Raw genomic sequence first — 13,227 nt, forward strand, 5'->3', positions numbered from 1 at the left:
TGCGGATCAAATAGGGGAGTTCCATGCTGGAGGTGGCTGCTGGATTGATGGCAGACTCCATCTCTCTCGCCCCACCCCTTGCTCTCTGTTCTCCATCATCCATCTTTTTGGTTAACATATTGGTGTATTCTCACTGTCTTCTTTTTCATTGTTTATTTCATTGTTCTATTATGTTCCATCTGTTTACACTCTTCATTTTTCCCCCTTTTTTTATTCTTGTAAACTGCCTAGAGCAGCCCCAACGGCAAGACAGGCAGCAAATAAATTTAACAAATAATTAAAAAAATAAATAAAGAGAAGAGGAAACACTTTATTCTTCCTGCAGAAGGCAGGCTAAAGAGTCTCAATCTTACAATTATGAGGGAAGGGAAGGATGGTTCCTCTAGCTAATCTTGATGTCACGTTTCCGACGTATGGGCTTTTCAAGTGACTCTGAGCCATTGTTTACCTTAAAAGTCCTTTATAAGCCTAATACACCGGCAAATGCTTGCTCGAAGGAAGCTGGAATCTGAAATCTCCGCTCCTTGCACAATATATTAAAACTACTAATGTCACTAGTAGTCAATAGGATAAAAGATGCAAAGAATGAATGTTTATTTATATTGCATATCCAAAAAAATAATGTGTTGTTCTAAAGAGATCCTTTCTTCTTCAAACTGGGGCATTTGGCCTGTATGATAGTAGATGACAAGCATCTGTTCAGAAATAGATGGTCAGATGTTATCAGGTAAAAATATTGCTGTCCTCACCTTGTGAAACAAGGATGAAAGGGCTTTCTCTTTCATTTATTAATTGATTACATGCCTTCATTAAAGATTCCCAATGGTCACATAGATACAGTAGATTTGCTCCATGACAATCTTTCCTTAACCTGGTCTTTCAAATCTCCCAAAGGTGTGCTCATTGCCACTAAGTCCATCCAACTTGCTGCTAAGTTATCCTCTTCTCTTTTCTTCCACCTTTCCCAGCATTAAAGTTGTTTCTAGAGAGCTAGGTTCTAAGTTCAAACAGACCAATACAATTCTTATCCTGCTTCTTTAAAGTCCAATTTTCACTTCCACAGAGAGTCACAAGTCCTCTTACGGTTTCGAGATTCTGCACTTGAATACCTTTCATTTAACCTGGTGTGAAAACCCAACCCAAGACGGGCTCCACTGTGGCAAGGCATCCTCCTTGGCTAGGGTTTCAACACTATCTTCTTAAGTTTGTTACATACCCAGGAAATCCAGTATCACAATAAGGCATATTTTAATAAAATCTCTAATGCCTGAACCTTTGGTTCAGAGACTCTCGAGAGTCTCTGTCCAATATGAAGCACCCAGTCAAGCAATATGAGTGGTCTTGGGATATGAAATGCTGGCAAATGGTTTGCTTGTTTTCTGGAAGTTTTCTTTTCCTCACCTGCCTCTCTTTCTGTTGTAGGCTGGAGTCACTTGAACACATGGACCATAGCTCTTCAAAAAGATGAATTTGTGACTCTGAACAAAGGATTTTATTCTTAGGGAGTCTTTTATTTAAGTGGTTTCATGTGGCCCGTGAAGCCATCCTGGAAACAGTGAGGGAACGGCCCCCACTGCCTTGGCCCTGGCCCAGAGACCCTCCTTCTGCCAGAGACCCTCAGATCTGTCCCACTCCTGCCCAAGCCCCCATAGGCACCCTTGATGCAAACGATGTAGGGCTGGCCATGCCCACCCAGTAGGCCATACGCACTCTAGCCACGCCCACCCAGTAGGCCATATGTACTCTAGCCACGCCCACCCAGTAGGCCACGCCCACCCTAGCCATACCCACCTGGCCCCTTGAGGGCAACCGCAATGCTGATGCGGCCCTCAATGAAATTGAGTTTGACACCCCTGGTTTACACTGATGCTATAGATCTCAAGCACCGTTTATGGCTTTGAATTAAAGGGTTTTATTTTTAGGGAATCTTTTTTTAAAAGGCACTTGCACATTATGCAAAAGCTCTACAGTGCTGTTATAGACCGCAAGCACTTTCTGACTCTCTTTTGGCTTCCAATCATTTAACCTAAAACTACAATTTTTCATAGCTTGTCATAGTTTTACAATATTTATATTGATGAGGACTTGACTTTGCCATAGCACAACAACTTTTTTTTTAACGTTTGAGAAATGGTTAGTGGCGGCATGCATTTCTTCCAACTGAAATTTCAGTTACAAAATGGCTGCTATTTAAATAGTTAAGAAACCTCATAGTAAATTAGAATTCACGTCACAGAAACCCACCAAGAATTATTCATGTTGTCTTTTGGCTGTTCCTAAAATTACTAACTTACCTATGGAATCATAAAGCTTATAGGTCATTTGGTTCATTAATTCCAACATCCATTTCAATGCAGAAATCCTCTTGAATACATCTAAATTAACAGCAGTTCACCATTTCTCTGATAACTGATCACACAGTTGAACTGTTCTGTTAGGCCATTTACTTTTTCTGATATTCCATCTTAATCTGCCTTTCCATAACCTAAATCCAGTATCCTATTTCTAGCACTCTGAAATAGGTCTTGATCTTTTTTTACGAGCTCACAAGTATTTGAAGAATACTGTCATATCCCAATGCTGCCTTTACTCATGGCTAAATAAACTGAACTCCTTTAATCCCTCTTTATCTACTGTATATTAGTTCTGGTCCCTTGATCATTCTTGCTATTCTTTAGACCCATTCCTTCTTCAAGTAAAATTCCATCTGCTTTTTGAAGCCACATATGCTGAGTCATTGTTTGCAATCAACTACAATTCCAAGATGTTGTTCACAAGTGGTATTACCAAGCAGGTATCCCCCATCCTATACTTCATGATCTGAATTTTGTTTTTTAAAGCCACTAGCTTTAAATAGAGATGGCTTCAACTTATCATTCTACATATGCTCACTAACATAACTCAGGTTTTACTAACTTCTGGAAAGCCGTCATGGTAGGTACTACTTGATCTTCAGGGAGAGGTATTTGTAGAGTATAGAGGTCACAAAACGTGACTTCAAGCCCAGGCCACTTCTGTAGTTGGGAACCATTAATAGAATTTGATAGAGAATATGTGCCAGATGAGTCAATTCTGAGTAGAATGCAAGGAGGCTGTCCTGAAGATATCTAGAAGCCAAGCCATATTGGTGTTATGAATTAAAATCAGTACTTGAAATTGCACCCATAAACCTACTGGCAGCCAATGCAAAGTTAGCAGCACAGATAAAAAATATCAGTGCCAGTTAACAGACAGGCCAAATTTGGGCCAATTTTAGTTTCTGAGAGGTCTTCAAAGGCAGCCCTGTGAAGAATATGTGACAATACCTGTGTGAGGTAGCAATGGTAGGAATATAGTGTTTCTATATATATTGTTAGGGCTGTGCAGTTTTTTAAAATGCTTCAGAAAACTACTTTGGACCTTACACAGGCATAAAGTATCTGCTATTCATGAAAGCAATTAAAAGAGTTTTACATGGAAGTGTGAAAAAGAGGGGCTGTTTTAATATTCGCCAGAAGGTGCTGTAGTTACAGGAGGTTCAAAACACTTCCCAATTATTTTAGAATTGAACACAGACACACAGAATAATAAGGCAAAAGCCAAATGCATGATTGACACTTATTCAAAGACAGCGGGTAGTCACTTGTCATTTAGGCAGTGATGATACTTGGCATATTTTGAGTTCCTTATGTTGTTTGTGTTTAAAAAAATTGCATCTCCCCCCCTCCCAAACAGAAACAATCTGGCTTTTTTAAAAAAAATGACACTGAACGCTTTGGGAAGCATGTCAGCGTCAAACCTTTGGCAAGTGGCATGCTATTTTGTTAACCTCATGCCTGGCTGAGCAAGCGCTTTCTAATGATATGGCATCTTATCTATAACACGCAGTAAACATTTTGTGATGGAGAAAACCAGTAGCCCCTTCTGGTGTCCCTTTTTACTTTTTCCACACCGCAACCTCTGAGTGCCAACCAACCTATTATCGTTGGTAAACATTTTTCTAAGTCTGTCAGTATATCAAAAATCCACCAAGAGATGTGGCTGGTATTCTTCTGGTTGTCTTCTGAAATAAAAAAGGTTTTGCAATATCTGTGGCTCGGGTGTGAACGGTAGAATTTCTGGTGCTCTCCGAGCTTGGTTGTTTGCTTGCAGATGTTTCGTTACTCAACTAAGTAACATCATCAGTGAAATATTATTTTTTTCAACTTGGCACATTATAATCATGGCTCTGAGAACTACGTTAAAAAAAAGGACAAGGAGGACTTTTGATCCTCAGGGTTTCACAATTACTTGACCTAGGACTGAGGAACCATCCTTGGACATTCTTCATGCAAGTGATAATTGCACTGATTTAAATATTGTCTTGTGATAGCAGCAGTTTCCCCTCTTCTTTTCTCGAAGAAAATGAGTCCAAAGCACACTGTAAAGCAAGCAGTAATCCATCAAGGGGGTAATTTTCAAACCAGATATTCCCAACTCTAAAAAACTGTAATCTCTTCCTGTTCCGAGATTTTATGATCAAACGTTTCAATTCCTCCCTTCCTTTTGCAAAGAATAATCAAAAATAAAGAAGAAAAGAGAACAAGATGGCCTCTTCCCTCACCATTGTTGTGGGTTTTTATAGTTGGTATTCTGCTCTTCCAGACAGTTAAGTCTGGCTTACATATATTGTTTTTATACATAAGCCATCTGTCAAAACATGATTAAATAAATACATATTGTGTAGTTAAAGCTTCCTTTTTCCATAGGGCCTGTTTCTGACAAAGCAAAACCAGTAAGCCAGATTTGCCCTCCCACACACACATATATACCCTATGTACACACATACACACACACACACACACACACACACACACACACATACACAAACCAACAGGCCTTTATGCTGAAGTCACTAAACAGATTGATTTTGGCCTAATATCAGAAGAGTGCCAGATTGATATAGGTTACAATTTTAAAACCTTAAATTTTCAGCCTGCAAGTATTACGATATTTCCCAATTAACTTGAACAGCAGCTTGTAAGACTGGTTTTGACTCTGCCCACTTAATGAGTAAAATCCAATCAACCACCCTGTTAGCATAAATGAAAAACACATCTCTGTAGGAATGAGAAAATAACTGATTGCATTGGTGAGTAGCTTCATGTCTCTTTGGATAATTTGTTTGGCATTCAGCCCTCCATCACGTCTTTAAAGAAGGGCTACACTGCTATCATTTTAAGAAGAAATTGCTTCCAGGTTATCCTACATTTTCACCCCAAAGATCAGGAGCATGTTGGCTGGAGAGGTTGGAACGCTGGGCAGGAAGTTAGCAAGCTCACATTTGACACCTGAGAACTGCCGTGGGGTGGGGTTGAGCAAAAGTAGAACTGACAACCTCAGAGGAACCACTGAATGATTTGGCTCCCTGAACTCCTCTCCAGATTAAGGAGAAGACTTGGGATTGCCCCTAGAATTTCATACAGAGACATTCTCCATAAAAAGTAAAGGTAGAGGTTCCCCCACACATGCGTGCTAGTCGTTTCCGACTCTAGGGGCCGGTGCTCATCTCCGTTTCAAAGCCGAAGAGCCAGCACTTGTCCGAGGATGTCTCCGTGGTCATGTGGCCGGCATGACTAGACACCAAAGGCGCACGGAACGCTGTTACCTTCCCACCGTAGTGGTCCCTATTTTTATACTTGCATTTTTTACGTGCTTTCAAACTGCTAGGTTGGCAGAAGCTGGGACGAGTAACAGGCGCTCACTCTGCTAGGTGGCACTTGGGATTCGACCCGCCAAACTGCCAACCTTCTGATCGACAAACTCAGTGTCCTAACCCACTGAGCCACCCCGTCCCTTGTGGTCTCCATAAGACCATAAAACAGCAGTCTCTGGTGAGTTTAAGAACTCTGAGAATCAGCTTTGATCAAGCTGCAGCTGATATCCTTCAGTGAGATGCTGGGTTTGCCCACTTCCTTTCTTAGTCACTTTCACTGCAAAATGACTTCTAAATTGCATCTTTCATATTAAAAACCTTCAAAAGGAGAGGTTTTATTACACTGGCTGATTTCTCTTCAATCCTTACCAAAAGAAGTTTCATGTAAGTTTAAGAACTCAAAGAAAAACTTTGTTATTTACAAAGAAGCCGGGAAAGGATGATCAGAGTGTTGATTTGGGAAAGTTTCTAAACAGACTAAGAGGCTAGATTGACTGGAAATATGGTTATGAACTAATTATAAGAATATTTCCTATAGTTTGATTAGGATCCTATTAAAAGTATGAAGATTTTTTTTAATCTATGTGTAAAAAAAAACTTTCCCTGGGAAAATATTGTGGATTAGAGGGAAAAAACAGGAAAAAGGACACCTTGAGGACTGGTTATTAAACCCAACCAGAAAAAAAACTAATAATTATAACTAAATGAGAAGATCTACAAATACAGAATGAAGAAAAGTATTTTAACTCTGGAGGAACTCAATCAATCAATCAGAATAGAGCTGGAAGGGACCTTGGAGGTCTTCTAGTCCAACCCCCTGATCAAGCAGGAGACCCTGTACCTTTTCAGGCAAGTGACTGTCCAGTATCTTTTTTAAAACCTCCAGTGATGGAGCTCCCACGATTTCTGAAGGCCAGCTGTTCCACTGGTTAATTGTTCTCACTGTTAGGAAGCTTCTGCTTAATTCCAGGTTGCTTCTCTCCTTGATTAGTTTCCAACCATTGTTTCTTGCCCAGTCCTCTGATGCTTTGAGGAATAAGTTGTCTCCCTCCCCTTTGTGGCAACTGGAATACTGTTATCATGTCCCCCCAGTCCTTCTTTTCTCTAGACTGGCCATTCCCAAATCCTACAACCGTTCTTCATGTTTTTGTCTCCAGGCCTTTAATCATTTCAGTTGCTCTTCTTTGCACTTTTTCCAAAGTCTCAACATCTTTTTTGTGATGTAGTGACCAAAACTGGATGCAGTATTCCAGGTGTGGCCTTATTAAGGCTTTATAAAGTGGTACTAATACTTCACGTGATTTTGATACTTAAGGATAAGTGGCAATAATATACCCAGATTATTTGATGGAATTAAATTTCAATTTATTTTATTTATTAATTCAATTTATTGGTTGCCCATCTTACCACAATATTTTGTGGTTGCTGGTAGCTCCAAATGGAATCTTTTCTGATTAACTATGAATGGCAAGGCTTTAAAGATTTGTTTATAGATATGAGATAAGACGTACAAAGAAGAGGGGTGTTTTTGTATTTTTAGAGGAAATTATAATTTAAAGTAAATGAAAGGAATATGAAATTGATGTACTTGATTTAAGATTAAAGTATATGTGTCATGGTTCCGACAGATGAAGCTCTTCAAAAGAACTTTGAGGCACTGTTTACCTTAAAGAATCTTTTATTCGAGAAACAAAGTATCGGCACTACATAATTGAAATCTGAAACTAAATTCCCCTCCCCTGGATACAAAGTAACAAAGTGCAATTCCCTCCTCCAATAAACAGTCATAAATCACATTCCCCAATTAGCTTGAAGCGCGGGCTTTTTCCCCAGCTCTCCAGTCCGCCAAAACACTATCAGCTCTGGGCCCAATGTCCTTGGGTTCCCACAGCTGAGTTATTATTGTTATGACTAGCTGGACTCTCATCCCTATTCCCCCTCACAGCAGCATCTAGTTCTAAAAGCAATAGAGAAAAAGGCTGCATTTCCATCTGTTGTCAAAGCAAGAACATCTGATATTAGCAGTGTTGACATCATACTTTTATTTCTGGTATCTCTTAATGAACTTTTGCTGATTAAATGATGAGACTTTCTTATTTGCTAATAGATAAAAGAGGAACTATGGGATGAAGAGATTCTAGGCTGAAATGTTAGAGATGGTGACAAGTTTCTGAAATACTTTTCTTGATGAAGGAGAAAGTCATTTTTATATAGTTTTCCTTTTTTCCTTTTACTTTAACTCTACCCTTTTTTCTTCTGTTTTGTGTTTTTCTTAATCTGTATTTTTTAATCTTTTTGGATTTTTTTCCTCTATTTTTTTTCTCTTTACGATCTGTAGTCCCCTAGTTTGAGGTAGAATTAGGGTGACTGGATGGAGATGAGCGTTTACTGGCCGGATGTCCTTCCTGATGCCTATATGGAGTTCATAATATCCTTCTATATTTTTTAATGGAAATAGAAAGAGGCATTCTCTGAAAAATGTGTGAAGTCCTATCTTGCCAAACTGTAATTTTTTTTTCCCTGCATCTGACCTCACTGATTCCTGTATGTTAGAAACAGCTAAGTGCTTCCATCTTCACAATTTTTTTTACTGAAGTTTTTTTTTAATCTTTCTATTTTTAAACTTCAGTAAAAATTATGAAGATGGAAGCACTCGATCGTCTCTGATACACAGGAATCGATGGGATAGAATACAGACATTTTTACAATTTGGCAAGATGGGGGGGCACTTTCCCTCATCCTTCAGAGAATGCCTCTCTCTGCAGTGTTGTAAAGCCATTTACCATTCTGCTCTCCCAGTTCAAGTAATTCCCTTCCCAAGTGAATCACTTAACAATCGCTAAAGCAGGTTTTGCTAATGGCTTCCATTTTTGGGGTTAAATTATCTCCTAGAGACTTGGAGTGATGAAATGGAGATATAAACTACTGCCTTTTAAAAGAAATCATTGGCTAAATGAGATGGGCTGGGACAGCCAGGGGAGGTGAGTCTGGCAGTTTCTTTTAATGGTTACAAGGGGACTCCTCAAAGCTGATAGCTCAATTAAAACAATCAGCTTGCAAAGGGTCAAATGAGTAGACTCAAGGGATGCTTCATCAAAAGAACTAATCAAATGGCACTTAAAAAAAGGTAATTCCTGTGAACCATGGACAGCCTACCTAAGTCACCTGTAAGCACTTTTTAATTGATGCTCACTGCCTGCTCTCCTCCAAAGATCTTTAGTTTTTGTTCTATTGCGGTCAGGTTTTAACTAACTATCATGCCCAGGGGTCTTAATGAATTTCAAATTCACCATCCCAAAGGTGTTAACTGGGGAAGCAATAAGGAAAGAGTACGGTGCTAGACTCCCTGTTTCCTATCACCTTTCCCCCCACCCCTAAAGATTATTTTAAAGGACAGCATTAAACTGGAGAAGTATTGGCATTTTAACCAAGGGTGGAATTTCTGCTTTGGAGGTGAGAGGTTTTTTTTGGGGAGGGCATATATTAAATATGATTATTTGCTCTTCTTTTTAATAACTGGAAATTATGCTAAGAGGTACTCAATTGTGTGTTCTAATTAAGATGAAGCTTTTGTAGAATCATAATAATAATAATAAAAAAAATCAAATTAATTATTTTGCCAGTTAATACTGATGGAATGCCTTTGGTTATGAATTTGGAATTTATTCCGACCTTTCAGCTTCATCTGCAAAGGAGCCTGAAATGAGTTAAAAGCTGCTGTGTGGAGTTTGCCCTGTATGGAGTTCAGAAACAGCACCCATTTATTTAAAGGGGGGAAAACCCATTAAGATGAATTAGGTTTATTTCTAGGAAGGTATTGAGAGGATTGGAGCAAAGGAGAGAGACCGAAAGAGAAAAATGCATGGTGTTTTTGAGTGGAACAGCCCTGAATCTTTCTTTTTAAGAGATTTAAGGTTTAAAGAAAGCAGTTGGGTCTGGACTGCAAAGATTTAGAAAACCACTAGATTGCAGCAAAGGGACACAAAAAAAAATCCAAACACTGGTGCTATCTACTGGTCACCCTAATAAAGTTTAGTTTCAGACAAGCAATGAAATCCTAATAAAGTTTAGTTTTAAACATCAAACAATCAAGCAGAAAATAATACCCCAATCAAGGAATTACCAAGGAGAAAAACCACATCCCTACAAACATTGGCAGGGCAAGCTGTGGTATGTAAATACTGATACTTAAGCTTTCTTAAAGCCTGAAACTATTACTATTAATACTCATCCATCCATGCATGCATTCATTTCCACAATAATTGTGAAGCTGTTGAGAATTTACGAGAAACAACAAAAGTATTTAAATAAAATGTCCACAGTAGGAATCAAAGGAGCTGCAGTGGCTCATGTGGTTTGAAGATGGAGTTAGACCACCACTGAGAGGTCAACAGCTCAACAGGTCAAAACACAAGAATGAGCCTTGTGATGAAATGAGCTCCCATCAATTTGTCCCACCTCCTGCCCATGTAGCAGTTTGAAAGCATGCAAACGCAATTAGATAAATGGGTACCACTTCAGTGGGAAAATACCAAGGACATGAAAAGAGCCTCCTCGCTTATCTCCTGGGCAATGGTGATGTCACCAGCTAATCCTTCAACAGGAAACCGCCTTGGAAAAAGATGCTTTTCACACAAACGGAGGAGAAATCCAAATAGTCAACATTAGTTGGACCACTAGACTCTCCAGAATTTCCAGACTATCAGGACATTTTTAATGAGGAGGCTGTTTCATAAAATAGACGCTGCCACTAAGAAGCACCATCTCTGAGCTTCCACCACACCAAACATCACAGAAATGGGTACAATAAGCATCTTATGCCAAGTTTCAGTTGAAAAAGGGAGTTCTACAAAGATCCCTCTGACAAGCTATGCAACCATCGAATATACAATACTCCAATTCTCTATATTTTTGCAAATTATTTTTCTAAAAACAAATTTATTGCTGATATTATTGGACTGGAAGGTTACCCTCTATAAAATGTAATCCAATTCATACAAAACTGCCAGAGTTTCAGAGGCTGGTAATTCATTTGGATCAAACCAGGAATGTAACAGATGTTTTTCACTGCCGTTTGGGATAAATCATATTCCTTTTGTAATCTTTCAAAAGTAAGCTTTTACTGAAACTCTGGTGTTGGTTTTTCTCATGCAAATAATGTTGGGACAAACAGGGCTGACTCAAAAATGCATTAAGCTTAGGGTGACAGACATTCGTTTTCTAGTTGAACTACATATACATAATCAAACAATGAAGTCATCTGCATATCAAATAGACTTGTTTTGAGAAGCTTTCAATGCAAATCATAGAAAGGTGGGTTTAAGATTACTTGGAAGTCCTGTTGCAGTAAAACAAACATGGATAAACACAAGTCATGTTTTCTCTACAAAATTAATGAGTTTTGCTTATTTTATTAAACTGAGAAGGTTTCTTAGCCCCTCCTTTCCACTCTACAGCTGCCTGCTTGGAAAACGGAAAGGTATATAAGCAGAGATTCAATGAAGTAAATATTTGATTAGCTCTTCAAATGCCAACTCAAAATCTGCTTCTTATTAGGAACTAATCCACAATATCGCATTTGAGTACCTGCAGATATTTTTTAAATTTGCTTAAATTTAATTTTGAAGATTCCAGAGGAAGTAAATGATAAACTCCAATAGAGGTACAGTATGTCTTAAACATAGGTGATAAAGGTAAAGGTAAAGGTTCCCCCGCACATGTGTGCTAGTCGTTTCCGACTCTAGGGACCGGTGCTCATCTCCGTTTCAAAGCCGAAGAGCCAGCGCTTGTCCGAGGACGTCTCCGTGGTCATGTGGCCGGCATGACTAGACGCCAAAGGCGCACGGAACGCTGTTACCTTCCCACCGTAGCGGTCCCTATTTTTCTACTTGCATTTTTACGTGCTTTCGAACTGCTAGGTTGGCAGAAGCTGGGACGAGTAACAGGCGCTCACTCTGTTACGCGGCACTAGGGATTCGACCCGCCAAAGTGCCGACCTTCTGATTGACAAGCTCAGCATCCTAACCCACTGAGCCACCGCGTCCCTTAAACATGGGTGAAGGAGTTGCAAAAAACAAATTATGCTTGACCTGCTTGTATCTTCCTTAAAGCCCTTGATAGGACATTTGGGAAGAACGATACACGGTCTCTGGTCTCATCCAGCACGATTCTTTTAACGTTACTTTTTCTACTTAGGAGTAAAAAGCATCAGAGGAGGAATAAACAAACTAGTAAAAAAAAAACACCAGAAGGCAGGACAAGAAGCAATGGATGAAAACTAATCAAGGAGAGAAGCAATCTAGAACTAAGGAGAAATTTCCTGATAGTGAAAACAATCAACCAGTGGAACAGTTTGCCTTCAGGGGTTGTGGGTGCTCTTAAGAAGGCTTTTAAGAAGAGACTAGACATCCATTTGTCTAGAATTGTATATGGCAGGCATGTCAAACTCATGTCATCACTCAGGTCGCACGACGTATTGGGACTTTTTCCCCATTGCCAGCAATGGGTTGGGCGCGATTTCGTCGTGATGCATCCGGCCCGCGGGCCAGCAGTTTGACATGCCTGGTATATGGTCTCCTGCTTGAGCATGGAGTTAGACTAGAAGACCTCCAAAGTCCCTTCCAACTCTGTTATTCTGTTAAACATTCCCTTATTTTTTACTCGGAAGCCAAGCCACCTCTCTAAAACTTTGTCAGTCAGTATGCAAGAATTGCAACCCCTCCGTTACAGTGCACATTTTTTAACTTCAAAGACTGAGTTCAGTGGAGTTCACTCCCAAATAAGTATGTGTAAGAATGCCATTTTAACATGGATTTGAATATATACGTTAATGAAATGGTAGAATCCAGAAGAGACAGTCTAAGCTGGATGCCATTTTGAAAGCTGTTTCATGTACACGATTCATGCTGCAGTACAACAACTAGTGAATAATTCTTACAAGTCTCAAACAAGACCAAGATCTAATCCAATCTACCTGTTGCTAATTTTTTATTTGCAGATAGCTTTCCTAGTGAAGCATGAAAAGAGGATTTAAATTAGGCTATAGTTGTGTTAAAATGAACAAGGCCATTCTGCTTAATGACCAGCTTTATTTTGGCTTCTTCTCCTTGAATTGTTTTGATTACCGAAGGATACTATGGCTAGGTTTGCATAAAATGCATTCTGGCTACCCAATGAACTAATTTTATAAGTTCATACAATACAAATCATTATCCACTATCTGGATTGGATTTGGACAACACACTAAACCAAAAGGCAATTGCTGACCTGAGGCTTAATATGTCATAAGAACAGAGCGAAGAAATCTTTACAGTTTGGTGCCTGGATTTGCTTATTTTAACTCTTTCATCCCATGTTTTTCTTATTTTGTGACTTTTACATTGTAAATCAATGGTGAGAAATTATTCTTGTTTTCACTGGTCCTATATAAGCCATTTTGGGGTTCTTTTTCAATACAGTAAATAGCAACTTAAGAAATGACTAAAATTAATCAATTACTATTTAGGCAACTTTTCCATGACACTGGAACATTGCTTTGTCCCCAAAAGCATTTG

The sequence above is a fragment of the Vipera berus genome, assembly GCF_964194415.1.
Source record: "Vipera berus genome assembly, chromosome: 4".
NCBI classification, from domain to species: Eukaryota; Metazoa; Chordata; class Lepidosauria; order Squamata; family Viperidae; genus Vipera; species Vipera berus.